At 38.3% G+C, this 19007-nt stretch overlaps 1 protein-coding gene across 5 annotated transcripts in view; it reads left to right on the top strand.

Annotated features, from left to right (window-relative positions):
• The window catches only part of Hnrnpc (heterogeneous nuclear ribonucleoprotein C), a 58105-nt gene that overhangs the window by 5327 nt on the left and 33771 nt on the right, over positions 1-19007 (top strand). For 2 of the 5 annotated variants that reach the window (XM_010637835.3, XM_010637836.2), the window contains exon 1: positions 1795-1826. The exons of 1 other annotated variant lie outside the window; for it this stretch is intronic. The gene's annotated coding sequence lies outside the window, so the exon portion shown is untranslated. Of the gene's footprint in view, positions 1-1794; positions 1827-1919; positions 2540-19007 lie in introns of those variants that run through there. 2 more of the 5 variants (XM_010637831.3, XM_010637834.3) reach the window with 2 other exon arrangements.

Raw genomic sequence — 19007 nt, 5'->3', positions numbered from 1 at the left:
TTTGTGTACTAAAAAAAATTAGTAGTTAAAATCTTTGTACCTGTAATCTTTCATATTTGGCTCAAGGACCCACTCAGTTTAAGATGCTTAAGCTGGGCGTGGTGGCGCACGTCTGTAATCCCAGCACTGGGGAGGCTGAGGCAGGAGGATTGCCATGTATTTGAGGCCAGCCTGTGCTACAAAGTGAGTTCAAGGCCAGCCTGAACTACTTAGCGAGACCCTGTCTCTACCCCCCCCCCAAAAAAAAAGATGGCTCGAGTTTACTGAAATCTGTAAGGAAGAATACGACGACCTCATGACTAAATATTGAAATGGGAATGCAACCATTTCATGCTTATTTGCACAGTGAACTACAGTCTATTTGCAGTTCTTCTAGTTAATATAACCGGTTTGTATCAGATAATCAGATTCTTTTACTCTATAACTTGTAATTAGTGCTGTGTATATATCTGTATCTCTATGGCTGAGATGTGAACCACAAATTCCACAAGGACCGTAATATTTTCATCTGTTTATAACATTAACTACCCAGTGGCCACAGTAAGCTTTTCCCTTCATATGTGTGGTATTTCATGGTCAGCAGACAGAAAGGCTCCTTATAACATCTTTTCCCCATCAGGCCTTGTGGTTTTATCACTCATTCTCTCTTTTTCTTTTTTTCTTTCTTCAGTATTGGGGGTTGACCCTAGGGCCCTTGCCAGTGTTAGGCAAGGCTTCATATATCCCTGGTCCTTTTATTTTGGGAGAGGGTCTCGCCAAGTTGTCCAGGCTGGGCTCAAACTTGGGGTCCTTCTACCTCAAGCTTCCCAAGTAGCTGGAATGACAGACATGCACCACCATTCCAAGCCCAGTCATTGGTTTTGAGAATAGATGAGTCATCTCGTGTTTATCTTTGTGGTAGACCATTTGCCTTTGGTCTGTATTAACTTATAGGAAAAAGTACATAGGCTTAAAAGTTTAAAACCCACAAATCTGCTTACCTTCTCAATATTTGACATTTGCTCACTTCTTTATCTCTGTGTTAGCCTGGTTCTTTTATTTTCCTTGCCCAAACTGATGATTATCAACATAAATGTTGAAGTGTATTCTCTTTTAGAGTCCCTAAGGGAATGTTGACATATTTAATTTTAGCTATTGATGTTAAAGAATTGTCAAGACAGTCACTGGTAAAAGTGATGATTCTATAAAGGCTCTTCCCATCCCAGTGAAATGTTATGCTTTACCAAAATGTATTAGATGCAATAGACAGATGTTTCTGTCAGGGGTTAGGGCACAACATTTCTGAGGAACTCTGACTCAATCTGTCCCTTCTCCTTTCACAGGGCAGCAAGGCGAACCCCATCCCTACTCACTGGAGCTCAGCTTTGATTTTTAACCTCCTTTCCCCACCCTTTCAGAACACACACATTCCCATTTCAAAATGATTTTATAAAGACATTTTATACATAATGATGCAACATGATGTGCACTACAGCAAATTTACAGGTGTTTTTTTTTAATTGTTTCCAAAAACGGGACTTGGATTTAAGATGTAATTTTTAATATTTCTATTTTTTAGCAGTTGGGTTAGAGGAGGAGCCTTTTAGCCTCTTATAAACTGACCTCTCTTATTTCCTCGTGTATTTTTAAGATTAATGGATGATGTGGAAAGGGCTTTGCTTGTCTGCTACTGAGAACATTACCCTTGCGGTTTTCATGGAAACTGCTTTTGGAAAGAAAAGAAATGAACTTTACTTACTTGACATTTTTTCACCTCCCGTTTTTCTAATCTGGACTATTTTTATTTTTGTTTTTTTACAGTGAGATTTTTTTGATCTTCAGCTACAGTAAGTTATTCCATTTTTTTTTTACATTTTTCCTGACTTTCCGCTGATTTCCTTTTTATTGTTGTTACTAGTTATTTACTATTATTATTATTACTATTATTATACTTATGATGGTGATGATGATGATGATAATGACACTGATGATTTTTAACCGGATTAAAATCGAGTTTTTCTGAATGTTTGTAAGAATTTCTTCGGCCTCCTGATTAACTTTGAAGTTTTAATACATCTTGGGAGAGAAAGCAAAGGCATTAGCATTTTTAAGTGGATTGATCACGTAAACCTTCTCTCCCAACCTCACCCTTGCCCTCAACCCCTTCCCCACACTGGCAATAATTTTACTGGCTGTTAAGTCTGTGACCTTATTTTTCCTGATCTTTAACTTAACTGTTTTAGAGCATCTCTGGACGTCTGTATTTTTAATTTTTTTTATTTTTGTTTTTTTATTTTTAATCTTTCATTTGTTAAATTTTTAAACTGTGCTGCAATAAAATGTGTGTGGTACTACTTAACACCTATTATAGTGATGGCATTTTCCTGGAAAGCCATCTTCCTCCTGTTTCCCTTGAAATCCCATCCTGCTTTTCCTGTACACTACTCCTCACAAACCACAAGCTGCAGCAACATGGATGCCCAGCCTGGAGCAGCATCAGCCAGGATGACCTGGAGCCAGGGGGGCCTTCGGAACAGATGCACACCCTTCCTGGGTGATGGTAAGAGGTGTAAGGTCCACTTGGTTTCATTGCAAACACTAGGAAAGAGACTCATTTTAGTTGATGTGATAGGTTATATCCTCTGGAACTGTTTGGGTTGACCCTTTTGGGTATACATCTTGTGATGTTTTCCAGAGAGGCATCCTCAGTTACTTGTAAACTACTGTAACAATGAGTTTTAAACTAACTGGGGCTGATTAGAGAGTTTTTTTGTAATTAGAAAAAGCTGAAATTTACTTAAAATTGAAATGTCTTGCTTTTCAACAAGGCAAGGACATTTCTAGGGAGCCCTTTTTGTATCACTTAATCTTTAGGTTTGTGGCAGTATTCTGGGTTGTATTTACCTTAAGTAAATTTAACGTGAATCAAGCCACAAAAGACATATTATAAATAGAATGTTTTTTTTAGGAGTTAAGAATAGGGAAGGGGGCCAGGGATTTAGCTCAGTGGTTCCGTTGCCTGCCTCGCAAGTACAAGGATCCGAGTTCGATCCCTGGTACCAAAAAAAAAAAAAGGAAGATAGGGTTTTTAATCTCATAGCAGGAAGATTAAATTAATTTCTGCATCTGAATTAAGTATCTAGGACTGGATTCTTTTTCATTGTTGGTTTGAGGGCGTTATCTATTGGACAGTCTAGTGTACTTGCTTTGATGGTAGGAAGAGCCTTTTAGCTTATAAACCTGTCTACTGCCTCATGTATTTTTATGAGGATAAGGGGAAAGATCAATGAAGTTATGAATAGAGTTAAGGATTTTTGTGACCTTAGGTATTTTAGTTACTACAGTGAAATTTTCATTGTTTTTGAGGCAGTCTTGTTCCTGCCTTAACCTTCTGAGTGTCACATTACAGACATGTGCTACCATGCTTGGCTCTACAGTGGAATATTTTAATAACTACTTTAAGGTTGCTGCAATAGACTTTGACCTGGAGAAGATACATGGGATGGCTTTTTAAAAGGCATATTCAGTGCTGGGGTGCTAGAGCAATAAATCACATACTTAATCCCTTTCCCATCCATGTGAACCAGAAAAATAAAATTAGTCAAATGAAGTTTCATTTAAATAAAAAGAAAACAATGGAAGAAAAAAGTGAAAGCACAAGTTCCAGAATTATATCTCTGGAAAAATGAATGAAGTCTTTATTAAGGGTCAAGATTGTATTGATGCCCGCTTATTTTTGGTTGTTGTGTGACAATTTTCTTTAGATTTGGCGTGCTTTATTCCATATTCCTGAAAAGGTCATTTTATATCTCATTTTTCTGGTTGGGGGATATAAGTATTAGTAGCTTTAAGAGACAAGCTTACTGAGGGAAATGTGAATGAGATAATGGTAGTACCATGATTAGCAGTAAGCAGGAATACTGTAGAAACATGCAAAAATGGGTACCAAATTGACTCAAGGGGTCAGTCAGTGAACGATTTTAAGAGGATGTGAACTGAATTGAATCCTACGGGCTGGGGATTTAGCTGTTTCCACTACCTGCCTCTCAAGCACCAGGACCTGAGTTCAATCCCTGGTTCCAAAAACAAAAACAAAAAAACGCTGAACTGAATCTTAGGTTAAAACCAGATATGGCTCAGGCCTATGACCTGAGCACTCGCGGGGCTGAAGCAGGATTGTAGCATGTCTGAGGTTGGCCAGGTTTACATACTGAATTTAGGCCAGCCTATATAGACTGTGTGGTGAGACCCTGTCTCAAAAACAAAGCAAAACCAGATCATAAAATTTCAGTACCATGCTAAGGAGTTTGTATTTTTTTTGTTTTGTTTTGTTTTGTTTTGAGACGGAGTCTCACTATGTAGTTGAGACTAACCTGGAACTCACTATGTAGTCCAGGCAGGTCTCTCAGCAATCCTCCTGCCTCAGCCTCCTGAGTGCTGGGATTACAGGCGTGAGCCACTGTGCCCGGCAGGAGTTTCTATTTTTTCTAGTAGTGAGCCATTGAAGACTCTTCTTGAAACCAGGGTATTGCTGTTAAGGCTGCCCTTGAACTCACTAGCCCAGGCTGGCCTCTATCTAACTCATGGTAGTCTTCCTGCCTCAGCTTCTTGAGTGTTAGGATTACAGTTGTGTGCCACCACACCCAGTTTGAGGATTCCAGACTGGCAAATGATACCAGGATTTTATTAGAAATACTACTGTTAGAGAAGTGAGGAAATGGCATATAGGAAAATAAGACGAAGTAGGAGATTTTTTTTAAACTCGATGATGACCTGGCCCCCAAAAAGATAACTGCTACAGAAATTGGAGATTAGGTGGTAATTTAAGAATACTTGGTGTTAACATTGATATGGTGGGGCTCAGTGGTTCCGCTGCCAGACTTGCACGCACAAGGACCTGAGTTCGATCCCTGGTACCAAAAAAAAAAACCAACATGGTGTATGAAAAATAGATTTGGTATGATTCAGGGTTATTAGCTCCTGGAATGGAGTTAGACATTGGAGAGTGTAAATAGGTAGCAATGTAGGGTTGAGAAGGGAGGGTGAGAGAAAAAGTACTAAGCATTGAATTTTGAGATGCTCATAGAAAGAACATCTCAACTAGAGATGCTTGTTAGACCTTTGAGTCCTTATTCTGGAAAACCATCATTAGATTTGGGCATATAAGGATGGACAAAATGTCACCTTTCCTTTTGGAAGTGTAAAGAAATTGCACTGGATGCATGAAGGAAAAACATCGCTACGATGAAGTAAACTAAATTTAGACTAGGTAGGGTGAGAGTGCCTGCAGTAAAGGGGCTGTGATGGTCAAGCCAAGATCAGGTTACATCTGAAAGCACAGATAAAGGGAAAAAAGTTTAAGTTTGGAGCAAGACCTATTGGAAAATAGTTACCCAAAATGTGTGAAGCAAAAGGCAGGAATCTTACAGGGTTATTTGAGATCTAGTCTATCTTGGGGACAAGAATCTGTTGATTTTGGAAAATTAGATTTATTTCTGAGGAAGTACTTACTGGCTCTTATTAGGAGGTGTCACTCATGAGGACCAAGAATGCATGTAAGGCATTAAGTTAGGTTATAAGCAGTCTGTCTTGTGAAAAGCAGAAGGCCTGAGTTAGCAATTAAGTCTGAAGAGGCTAGGTTAAATGAGAACTGATTGGGAACTAGGAAGTTACTCGTTCTTTTTACATGCCCAATTTATTTTTGATAAGGGAAAAATGTAAAAAGATTGAATGTTGCTAAATTGAAAATCCACCATTTTTTTTATTAATGGGGATTGAGCCCAAGGTCTCCTTGGTATCAGGCAAGCACTCTACCAATGATTTACATCCCTAAACCTACCTACCTAAACTAATAGTCTGAGATGGGATGGCAATATATAGTTCAGGCTGGCCTTGATCAGCCTTCTGCATACTGGGATTACAGGTATGTGGCATCATAGTCTATAAAAAGTCATAGACCTTTTTAGTTTGAGATGGTCTCTAAATAGGTTGGCTTCAAAATTTGGGATTCTCCTGATTGAGCCCCCCAATATCTGGGGTTGTAGTAGGCCTGTGCCACCATTCTCAGTTTGAAGATCCATAACCTGAAATGCTTCAAATTGGAAACTTCCCAGCACCTAAATGATGCTGAAAAAGTTTCAGGTTTTCAAATTACGGATGCTGAACTAGTGAAATCTGTGCGAGTGTTTAAAAAATCTTGAGTGGGGCTTGGTGGCAATGCCTGTAATCTCTTTCTTGGGAGTTTGAAGTAGGAGATTTCAAGTTAAAAGCCATGTTGGGGCTGGGGATTTGGCTCAGTGGTTCCATTGCCAACCTTGGAAGTGCAAGGTCCCGAGTTTTATCCCTGCTACCAAAAAAATAAAGAAAAAAAGCCAGCCTGGACAATTTAGCAAGAACTTATCGCAAAAGGGCGGATCATCAAGAAGTAGCTCAGTGACTGTTGTGCTTGCTCAGCATGAGTATTTCCCTGGGTTTAAGCCCCTCCTGCCCCCCAAAATGGGAAAAGAAATCTGAAATGTTGCTTATCTCACACTTTGCACATGAGGAATACTGAACCTATTCTTCAGCTTGATTGTGTCTACAGCTGATAAAGTTGTTACTCTGGTAATTTATTTCATCCTCACAATTTGTGGTTTTGTTATTATTTGAGACAAGGTCTTTTAGCCCAGGCTAAGTCGGTCCTTCTCCCTAGGCCTCTGGAGTGCTGGGATTTCAGGTGCCATTACACCTATCTTTGTCATCACAATTCTGAGTAGATGGACTATTATTCTTTCTTTTCTCTCTCATTGAGTTTATTGGTACATTTTAGCTATACAGTACAGTTACATTTGTCATTGGGATCTTGTACCTTTACATAACAGGGTGAACTATTCATATCCCAGAGATAAGAATACTGAGACAAAGAATTTAAAAAATTTACCCCAAGTTAGATTTACAAATAAGTGGTGTTATATAAATTCAATCTGGAAAATAACAGTCTTGTTTTTGAATCACCTTGACATAAATTAACTATTGTAGAAAAACCTGGAATTCAGTTAAAGTAGCAAAACAAACCCTCATAACTTTGGACTTTACTCATTTTTTGGTTGCTGGTAGATTTAATTTTTAGTTTTGTAATTACTATGTATATGATATATTTTGTCCCTAAGTTCATGTTTGAAATGACAAAGATACAAGCAATGTAGTAGATTTTTGGGGCTAGCTATCATGGTGGTTTTACTCTTTTTTTTTTTTTTTTTTTTAATCTTTTTGAGTTTAGTAAACAGCATAGCTACATTCATCATTGGGATCTTACATCTTTACATGACAGATCTTGGTTCTCATTTTTTCCCCTTGTCCTTTCACTCCTCCACCCTTACCTATTTAAAATCACTTTGTTTCCATTTCTTTTCCTCATAATTTTTCTTTTCCTTTATTTCCTTTCCCCTACCCTTTACACTTCCCCTACACCTTTAGCCCTTTTCTTCAGTTATACAATTTGAATCTTAACACTTTTAGCTTTTCATACCAGTTATGGTTTTTGTTTGTTTTTGGGTACTGGGGTTTGGGATCTTGTGCTTATGAAGCAGGTAGGTGGTGGAACCACTGAGCTGAATCCCTGACCTACCAGGTGTGGTTTTAATCTTTCTCACTGCATTCTGTGGAAGCATGGACTTAAATTTTAGTTGAAGTAATTCTGCTTATGTTTTTTTTGTTGTTGTTGTTGTTGTTGTTGTTTTTCGCACGGGGAATCCGAACTCAGGTTCCTGGGCTTGCAGAGCAGGCGCCGGAACCACTGAGCTAAATCCCTGGCCCCTGCTTATGGTTTAAAACAATAATCCAGTTATATGTTGCTAAATCTCATGCTTTTTCAGTCCTCATCTCACCCTGTGGCTGTCATTTAGCTAGTCATACAATTTTTGTTTTTGCTTTTGGTATTGGGGAGCAAACTCAGGATGTCACACTTGTCAGGCAGGCGCTATCCCGCTGAGCTATCCTGGGTCCTACACATGCCATTTTTTGCCCACACTTCATGGATTATTTTCAGTGTCATGATAATACCTACAAGCTGATGACTCCCAAACTCACGTGAACAGCCTGGACTTTATTGTTTAGTAAATTCCCATCCATCCAGTTAACTGTCCAGTTAACAGTTCACATGAATAGCAAGTGTATCAACTTAAAAATCCAAAATGACTTACCTGTTCTTCCCTTAAACGTAAATCCTTGGCCCTTCTGGCTAATTTATTTTTCTCTTCCTCCCTCCCTACCATTTTTTTATGTTCTGTAGTTCAGGCTGGCCTTGAACACACTGTGTAGCCTGGGGTGGTCTCAATCCTCCTGCCCTGCCTCCCAAGTACTGCAATTAAAGCCTTGCTCCTTTTTGACCAATGAAACCCCTAATTCTCATATCACTTAGGCCAAAGTCTTGAGTGTAGCTTTTTGTTTTTTGAGACAGGGTCTCACTATGTAGTTGAGACAGACCTGGAATTCACCATGTAGCCCAGGCTGGTCTCGAACTCACAGTGATCCTCCTGCCTCAGCCTCGCGAGTGCTGGGATTACAGGTGTGCGCCACCATAACCAGCTTGTTTTTGTTTTTTGAGACAGGGTCTCACTATGTAGTTGAGACAGACCTGGAATTCACCATGTAGCCCAGGCTGGTCTCGAACTCACAGTGATCCTCCTGCCTCAGCCTCGCGAGTGCTGGGATTACAGGTGTGCGCCACCATAACCAGCTTGTTTTTGTTTTTTGAGACAGGGTCTCACTATGTAGTTGAGACTGGACTGGAATTCACTAGCCCAGATTGGTCTCAAACTCAGCGATTCTCCTGCCTCAGCCTCCCCAAGTGCTGGGATTACAGGCATGCACTACCACTCCTGGCTTGAGTGTAGTTTTTTCGTACTTCCCCTTTGGCCCTTAAAAAAAATCATCAGCGCTTAGAATGCCACACTTAGACGGCTATCTCTTATCCATCTTTAATCTCCTATTGTCATGTGTATTATTGCAATGGGCTTTTTTTAATTACTAATTTGTGATGCTGGGGATTGAACTCGGGCTTCACATTGAGGTACATCCCCAGCTCCTTTTTCATTTTTTGAGACAGTCTCTCTCAGTTGCCCAGGCTGGGCTCAAAGTTGGAATCCTCCTGCCTGAGTCTCCCAAAGTGCTAGAAATTACAGGCAAGGGCCAGCAAACTGGACTAGGTTTGCTTTTTTTTTTTTTTTACCCTCCCAGCTAATCTGTGTTCTTAAATTTACCCATTAAAATGTCGTGTTTGGCTGGATGTGGTGGGACATGCCTGTAATCCTAGCCCTCTTGGGAGGCTGAGGAGGATTATCAAGAGTTTGAGGCCAGGCTGGGCTGCAAAGTTAAAGGTATTTTATGCTACATGTGATACCCTGTCTCAAAAACAAACTAAAAGTGTTTGAAGGATACATTGCTTGAAAGAGCTCATGTTTGAAGTTCACCAAATGGCTGCTGTTTCAGCAGTAAAGTCAAAAGATTGCTGTGTCTGTTTTACTGTTAGTTTACTGTGCTTTAGTCACACAAGCCTTCTTACTGTCTTAAATGTTAGATTCAAACCTCAGACCACTGTAATTTTCTTTTATTCATTCAAAAGGTTAGAGTTCTTTCAGATTTTTACTAAAAGCTACCACTGTGATAATTCTGTTACAGAATTTATTTTCTATGTGAAGGTTTAGACGTCTGAAGATATATGTCCAGTTAACGTTGATAGCCTCTGAGCTGAGATAACTCTGTTTAAGAGATTCTGAAAGACCTTTGTTTTGTTTTATGTACTAAGACTATTTCAGTATTACAATCAGCAACATAGTAGTTTTTGTTTCTAATTAACAGTTTTCCAGAGAGAGCACTATCAGATTACAGAACATTTGGATTTTTTTCCTTTTAATCTAATTGGATCTAATTTGATCATATTCTTCCTGTTGCTGTTTACATTTAACTACTGGCTTCTGAGTTGATTTCAAAGCTGATGTAGGGGCCAGGGATTTAGCTCAGTGGATCCAGCACCTGCCTCAAAAGCAGAAGGACCCAAGTTCAATCCCCGGTACAAAAAAAAAAAAAAAAAAACAAAAAACTGATGTACATCTCATGGGAATTAATTGAACCAGCGTTAGATTTTTCTAGCCAGTCCTCAATGGTACTTCTGTTGAGTACTTTTTTTCTTTTTTGAGACAGATTCTCGCTGTAGTACAGAGTGGCCTTGAACTCACTCTGCAGTGTAGCTCAGGCTGGCCACCTCAAACTTATCATAGGCGTGTCTGCTACCATGTCTGGCTGTACATTTTAATCATAAATTGCCTCTGGGCTATCTTGGTAAGATTGTGTGTTTTTGTTACTGTTTTGTGTTTTATTGGAGACAAAGTCTCACTGTGTAGTCCAGGCTGGCCCTGAACTCATTGTGTAGCTCAGGCTGGGCTCAAACTTGCAGTGATCCTCTAAAATTATGTGTTCTGAAGGTGATGAAACCATTCAGCTTTCAGTGTCATTCCTATTAATCCTTTGAGTGTAGCATCTTTGGGTAAGTACACTGTGAAGGAAGCACGGGAGGCACTCAGGACCTTGTGCTTAAGGCAGGGGGCAGCACTGCTGAGCTAAATATCTGTCCCTGTTCTATGTTTTGAGATGGGATCTTAGTAGTCCCCCAGGCCACCCTTGAACTCCTGGCAGTCTTCCTGCTGCAGCCTCTCAAGTGCTGAGCTTATAGGCATGTACCACCACAATGCCCAGCTTGATGTGGATTTTTAAAATTCTATTATAACAAGATATTATTTAACCTGAATATTTTGTTAGTAGGTACAGACCTAAAACATTTTAATAATTGGGATGTAGCTCAGTGGTGAAATGTTTGCCTAGCATTTGAGAGTCCTTGGGTTCAAATCTCAGAGCCACAAAAAAAAAAAAGGTTAAATAGCATTACATTACAAATGTGTACACTATTAATAGTGTATTTTAGTTTATTGTTGGGCCCTTAATGGGCCTCAGTCTGTTCTTTCATAAAATTTGAGAATCTTATAGCTAAATTTGTAAGTATCTTTGTTTTAGAATTAAGGTAGTATAATTGCTCAAGGGAATACGCATAGTTTTTAAACTATTTGCCAAGAGGTGGTACAGATTACTTACAGAAAGTCATTAGTTGGCTATTGATAACTAAGTATGTTTTTTTTTTTTTAAAGGGAGATTCTTCATGAGTATATCCCTTTTTTTTTTTTTTTTTTTTTTTTGGTACCAGGGATTGAACTCGGGTCCTTGTGCTTGCAAGGCAGGCCACTGAACTGCTGAGCTAATGCCCCGCTGTAAAGGGAGATTCTTGCTGGGTAGTTCAGGCTGACCTTGAACTTGGTATATAGCCTGGACTGTCCTAAGAATCCTGCTGCAGGCTTCTTATGCTGGTATTATTACACACAGGCTTATGCCACTATGCCTGGTTAATACTTTTTTTCTGGTTTCATCAGTTACCTTTGGTCTCTTGCTTTATCTTAAGGCTTAGTCTGTCTTATTCACACTCACTGCCTCTGATGTTTGTTTTTTAATTGTAAAAAAATTTTTTTAAAAATTGAATTTATTGGTACATTCTAGGTAGACAGTACAGTTACATTCATTACTGGGATCTTGTACCTTTATATGACAGGTCTTGGTTCCATTTTTTCCCCCTGTTAAAAATGTTTGTAGATATTTTTCTATTGAAACAGCTATTAAGTTGACTTTCTGTATAATTTATCTTTGTAGGCATACATATGCACATGTATATTTGGTTTAACAGGGCCGTTTTCATACATGTGATGAATCTCCATGTACTCGTCCAGCTTTAATTTTTTGGTATGGGATTGAATTCAGGACCTTGCTCTTACAAGGCAGGCACAGTGCCACTGAGCTAAATCCCTGGCCCCAACTTTTTACTTTTTTAAGGTTGGGTCTCTATTGCCAGTTTGGGCTTAGACTGTTCATCCTCTGTCCTGTTTCCCAAGTAGCTAGGAATACAGATGTGTGCCACCATGCTTGGCACTTGTCCAACTTTTAAAATCTTTAGCCATGCTTGTTTTATCCATACCTGTTGTACTCAATCCCTCATGGTATCCACCCTCCCCCACCCCGCAGTACTGGGGTCCCTCATGGTATTTGGAGGCAAATCCTTAATACGATATTTTTCTGTAGATACTCAGTACCGTGCTAGGTAGTTGTGATTAATTGGTTCTTGGAGGCACAATGAGTACTCAAAAACCAAATTGTTTTGGCTGGAAAGGGTAGTGAGTTTGAGGAAACTGACACTTCACAGTTTTAGAACTGGTTCTACATTTTCTTGTCATAATGCATTGACTGATGAATTTCAAAGTAGTTGAAGTATCTAAGTATGACGCTTTTTATTTAGCTTTTTTGAGACAGTCTATGTAGTCTAGGCTGGCCTTGAACCCACCATGATCCTCCTGCCTCAGCCTCCTAAGAGCTGGGATTACAGGTGTGTGACACCATGCTCAGCTATTAAAATAGCCCCCATCATTACTGTTAAATACTCTTTAAATTCCTGAATCACTACCTTGAGAAAAGGGATTCCCCAATTTATTTTTGCTAACACATAATTATTTGTGGAATTTGAGAGAGTTGCTACAAGAGAGTAATTTTTTTTTTTTTTGAGACAGGGTCTCACTATGTAGTTGAGACTGACCTGGAACTCACTATGTAGCCCAGGCTTGTCTCAACTCACAGCAATCCTCCTATCTCAGCCTCCCGAGTGCTGGGATTAAAGGTGTGCACCACCACCATGCCTGGCTACAAGAGAGTAATTATTACTGAACTTTGTTTTGGGGGTAATGTTAAATTCAATTTCTCACTGAAGCCTTTGGAGTAAGTGGGATTATAGCCATGCACTTAGCTAAAATGTTTTTTAAGACAAGTTCTTGGTAGTTAACCCTTAGTGATGAGAGTCAAATTGAGGATGACCAAGAGGAGCAATTCCACTGTTTTTAGTTGTATTTCACAAATAACAAATTTAGATACAATTCCTGTATTACTTTGATTTGAATGATGAAGAGTGTGGCAGTACCATAAATTTAGATTTCTTACCAAAAATTATCCAGGGCTAACTGGGCGTGGTGGAGCATGCCTATAATTCCAGCGCTGTGTAGGCTGAGGGAGGTGGATTTTGAGTTTGTGGGTAGCCTGAACTACATGGTGAGACTTTATCTCAAAAAAAAAAATTTTTTTAGGAGCTTTTGTATTTTTTGTTTTCAGCTAAAGTCTTTATCTGTAATTCTAAATATAGAAATCTCTTGATCTTAATTTATTGATAGACTGTTATATGTGGTGATTTCATATTATTAATACAGAAATAATGTACTTGATGGCTGGGTGCTTCCCCAGATTCCACTGAGGTGTTAGCAATACCAAAAAGTCTTGTATTTCCTAGAACGTGAAAAATGATTTTTTTCAAATATGCTCCTAAGGGTTTTGATAAAATTACATTATGGACTGAGAGACTTAAAAATTCAACTATGTTAGAAATTATGCTCAATTTATAGTTTAGTAACTGAAGCTTTCCACAGTAAACTGGAAAGAAGTCTTATGAATAAGTAGTGTTCTCCCTTGCTCTTAGGGATATGATAAACTCCAGCATAGTATTGTGATAGAAAAATAGGATTTTGCTCCCTACCCTAGAAATATTGTGTGCACATTAAAAAAAATCACTGACCAGACATGGTGATGGCAGTCCTGTAATCCCAGCACTTGAGAGGCTGAGGCAGGAGGATCATTGTGAGTTACGGATAAGCCCAGTTATTATAGTTCAAGGCCCACCTGAAACCCTGTCTCAAATCACTGCCCCCCCCAAAACCCACTGGTTTCTACTATGTTCACTTTTTTGTTGTTGTTCCTTTTGGGGGAATTATGAATTTTGATAGACTTCCTGCCGAGTATTTTTCATGTTTGTTGATAGATTTGAAGATTTCAGTGCAGCCACATTTTGTGTGAATTGGAAATGAAGCACTATAAAGAGACCACTTCCTATAAAAAATTTGAAACAGTTGCTTCCTCAAATTATTAATAGATCTAAAAAGTAATTTAAAACATTTTGGATAAAGGGTAGTATCATTTCAGCTAGTCAGAAATATACATATCATTAAATACATTGAGGTACTAATTTTATATAGTAATGTAACCAACTTTTTTTTTTTTTTCCTTTTTGGGACAGGATTTCACTGTAGTTCAGGCTGGCTTGAATTTAAGGTGATTCTTCTGCCTCTGGCTCTCAAGTGCTAGGATTACAGGGTGTGTGTCATCACATCTGGCTCTAATTCTTTAATTCACAATAAGTATCAGGTATAAAGATTGTGAACTGGTGGTTACCTGCCTGTAATTCCCGTAACTTAAAAGGCTGAGGCAGGAAGATGGAAAGTTTTAGCCCATCTAGCCAATCAGGGCAATTTAGCCAAGACACTGTCTTAGGAAAGTATGGTATAGTAATATATATCCTTAATTGCGGTGCTTTTCGTCCCAGGCTGAGACTGGAGGATTTGAGTTCAAGGCCAGCCTGAACTACATGGATTCTGTCTCAATAAACAGAAAATAAACCATATGTGTCTGTTACCTTTGTCAGCAATATATATAACACTGTCTTAGTAAAGTATGGTATAGTAATGTATATCCTTAATTGTGGTGCTTTTCATCCCAGGCTGAGACTGGAGGATTTGAGTTCAAGGCCAGGCTGAACTACATGGATTCTGTCTCAATAAACAGAAAATAAACCATATGTATCTGTTACCTTTGTGAGCAATATATATAATAAGATTAAATGATTGAATTCAATCTGGGGAAATCATTCACTAGAATGCCTGCATAGCCTAGGCAAGGCCCCAGGCTCAATTCTAATACTACAGTTTTAAAGAAGAAAAAAGGTTCGATTCACTGCCACTTTCGGTTTAAGCATGTGTCAGCCTCCTTTTCACTTTAACTACATAGATACTTCACCTTTGCTAAAGTGGAAGTAGATTTCTTTCTTTTTCTTGAAACAGTCTCAGGCTGATTTTGAGCTCCCTGTGTAGCCTGGGCTGGCCTTGAATTCACAGCAGTCCTCCTGCCACAGCCTCCTGAGTGCTGGGGTTACAGGCATGAGCCACCATGCTTGGTCAAAGTAAATTATTTTCTGGCCTTGGTTTCCTCAGGGATATTAGAGTGTCTGTCTTAGTTGAGGTAAAAAAAAATATACTAAGAATGTCTCAAAAACAAAAAGGAACCAGGGATGTAGTAAAGACACTGAGTTTAACACACACACACACACACACACACACACACACACACACACACACACCCTGTAAATTTGGTTGAGTATGGTATAATCCAAGTTTCTGAGGAGGCTAAAGCAAGAGGGACCTCAGCTTTAAGGCGGCCAGCCTGGCAATTTAGTGAGACTCCCAAGTTTGTTTTTTTTTTTTTGCCGGGGGGGAGTACTGGGGATTGAACTCAGGAACTTTTGCTTGTGAGGTGGGCATGGGCAGCCCTGAGCTAAATCCCCAGACCAACCCCTAGTTATTTTACAGCATCTGGATTCCAAATCCTGGAAGTGTGAGAGACCTCATCTTAAATTAAAAAGGCTGGAGATGTTGCTCAGTACTCCCTGGTTCCAGTCTCCAATACTACAAAAATAATAGTAATGCCCATCAAAGTGAGTCTGGAATTTTGTTATATAACCATTTTATCCAGCATCTTTAAAAAAAAATCAGAACAGTAAAATTCTGTACCTTCTGCTTAGATTGCTTGTTGGCTTTTGATTTTGTTTGGCTAAACCTATAAACAAATTTCTGAATGTAAGATAAAAAGAGGCTTACGTTCTTAAATATCTCATAAATACAAAGATACTCTTTCCTGAGTAGGAAAGCAACACTATTTTGTTGCTCTTAGGTCAGTGGTGGTAAACCTATGGTGTGTGTGCTACTGTTTTTTTTTAAAAAGTAAAGGTGTAATTTTTTTTAGAACCTCAGTATTCAGGTTTAATTGCAGTGTTGGTACTTGATTACAAAAATGGATTTTGGGTTGCAGTTTGGCACTCCATCTCAACTTTTCACCTTCACTGACAGTTTTCAGTTAGATTAGATTAAGTTTTTAGATAGATTAGGACTTTTTTTTTCTTCCACTCTAGATTTATAGACTTTATTCTGAATCTTTTTACATATTTGTTAATTGCTTTTTGATGCTTGTAGATCAGGAATTCCTGGTTTCCAAGTGACATAATGTTCTCAAGACTAAATGGATGTTAGATGAAAGTTTCACTATGTAAGACAAAGGTTGCTCTTGGTGAATATATGAAGGACAAAAAAAATGCTGGATTTTGACTTAACTGCTTTAGGACTGAATTATGACACTTTTTTTTTTTTTTCTTTTGTATGGTGGATCAAACTTTGACCTTGCACTTTCGAGTCAGGTAGTATAACCACTGAGCTAAATCCCCGGCATTATGGCACAGTTAACTATGAAGGTTGGTAATACAGAAAGAATCTGTCAGTTGGGACTTCAAATAAATGAGCCCTCAAATTAGTACAAGATCCAGTCAACATTTTTGATGTTCTACAGATGTGTGCATTTAGTTGAGGAAATATTCAAATACTTATAGTTACTCTCCATATTGAACTTTCATATGCTAGTGTGTATAAATGTAGTTAAGTTGTATGTTGTATATGCAACTTAACATCTTGAAAACCTCTGTTAATATGACATCATTAAAAATAATTTTATTAAATTGATAAATTGAAATTCGTTTAGGGGCCGGGAATTCAGCTCAGTGCTGCTGTACCTGCCTCACAAGATTGAGGTCCTAAGTTTGATCCCTGTACCGAAAAAAAAAAAAACCCCAAAAAACAGCACTCATTGTTGGTACTTGTTTTAATTTATATAAAGTTTTCAGTTAATATATCCTCATCCTTGTTTACTTACATGAATTCTCAAAGGGGAAATTACTGAACCAAAACTGCAATTTTCTCCCTGACACTGTGGGATTGAATCCGGGGCCTCATGCTATAGTAGGCAAGTGCTGTACCACTGAGCCACACATCCCAAGACCTTACTATGTTTTATGGTAGGGTCCCACTGGGTTGACACACTGGCCTCAAGCGTACAGTTCTGCTTCAGCCCATTGTAGTTGGGTTATAGACATGTACTATGCCCAGCTCAGCTTCTGGTAGAGTAGTAGTCCATTGGTCTGGAAATGAAGCGGTGGTTGCTGTTATCAAAATTGTATGAAAACACCTATTTTCTTTTTATATATATATACTAATATTAGTAAATATAATTTAAAATGTAATTAGGTGTAATAATCATGACACCGAGGTCACTTGAGATCACAAGTTTGAGACTATCCTGAGCAATTGTAGTGAGAGCCTCCGTAAACTAAAAACAAGCCAAGGGTGGTTCACAACTATTAATTCCAGCATGTAGGGTTTCAGGTGGGAGAGTCCTGAGTCCAAGGCCATCCTGGTGTACATAGTTTAAGGCCAATGAGGTTACAAAGTATATGTCAAAAATCAGTAAAGATGATCAAACACAAAGCTAAAAATGTTTGTCATAGAAGAGGCATAATATTTGGTTTAATGTGTATTTCTTTTATTGTGATGCTGAAATTTTTTTGTCATCACTGACCTTCAGTATATCACCTGCTTGTGCTAGCCCATTTTTGTTGGTGCCAGTAATTCTAAAGAATGTACTAGCAACTTGTTGGAGCAGCCATGCTTGCTATTATTGGGTACTGTGTTCAGTGTTTTCTGTACCTTGTCTCTGATCGTGACTTGAATTTATGGAGAGGTTATTTTTATATTTTACATTATCAGTTAACCCTTTTATGAAAGTAGGTATTTCTATTTTAACATCGTAGGTTTTTAAGTTACTGAGAGAGGGTTTCATGGTATAGAAATAATTTCTTATTTGGGAATCAGTTTGCTAATTATTGCTATTCAGAAGTAGAAATTTATCATGAAAGCTTCACATTGGAGGATTTAAAAATTTTGGGGGTATCTATTTATTGTTTTTTTGAGACTGATCTGGAACTCACTATGTAGCCCAGGCTGGTCTTGAACTTACAGCGATCCTCCTGCCTCAGCCTCCCCAGTGCTGGGATTACAGGCATGAGCCACCATGCCCGGCAGTTTTTGGATTTTTAAAAAAATTCATTAAACTTTAAGTTTGAAACTCCTGAAAATGCCTTGAATCGGCCAAAGGTATGTCATTGAGGAATTTTTATAAAAATCAAAATATGAAATATTCAGCCTGGACCTGTGTTCTTTGGGGAGTATGAAGTACATAAAAGAATATGGAATACTGCAATTTATAAAATGTGAACGCTGTATATTTGATATTTTAAAAATTGTCTTTTTATAGTGTTAATATTAATAAAATGAGCATAAATAGAGGCATTTTTTAAAGGTGAGCTCTGCTTGTGTTGACAGTGCCTAGGTAAGCAGAAGCAATAACACTTCGAATACCATCCAGACTATGTTTCACTCATTCCAAGAATGGCCAGATTTGATTTGTATTCTGGAGGGGTATTGACAGATTTAGTTGTATAGCTAGTATATGAATAGAAGAGGACCAGGACTGAGAATAGTTTGAAGACAATTTTGTGTCAAAGAAAATTGGATTTATTAATGGGTAGACATTAAAAGGAAGAGCTATAGGAAGAAATTAGAAGAGCCGAATTAAGTTTTATAATTGAATATCTTAAGATTGTGAGTTCTTGGCTATGGCAATGCAGAGGCTTGATCATTAGACAGTCCATGTGTAATGATGCGGTTCTAGTCCTGTGACTAGGTTATTAAATGAATTGGTGACTAAATGAGGAATTGTATATAATGTACATTACAGTATTTAGAACAAAAAATGGCTAATGTAAACCCCAGCTTAGTGACTTTGGTTTTAGTTGCATACGGTACTGTAATTATAACAAAACAAAGCTACAGTACTGTATTATGTAGTACAGTCAGCAAAAAATAGAGTACTGTATAAACAAGTTGGACTGTACAAAATAAAGGCATTAAGTTCTATGAACAAGA

This window comes from Fukomys damarensis, unplaced genomic scaffold, assembly GCF_012274545.1.
Source record: "Fukomys damarensis isolate Sample0158 unplaced genomic scaffold, DMR_v1.0_HiC HiC_scaffold_17, whole genome shotgun sequence".
Taxonomy (NCBI): Eukaryota; Metazoa; Chordata; class Mammalia; order Rodentia; family Bathyergidae; genus Fukomys; species Fukomys damarensis.
Note: the sequence above shows the minus strand (reverse complement) of the source record. Positions and strands in the feature narration are given on the sequence as shown.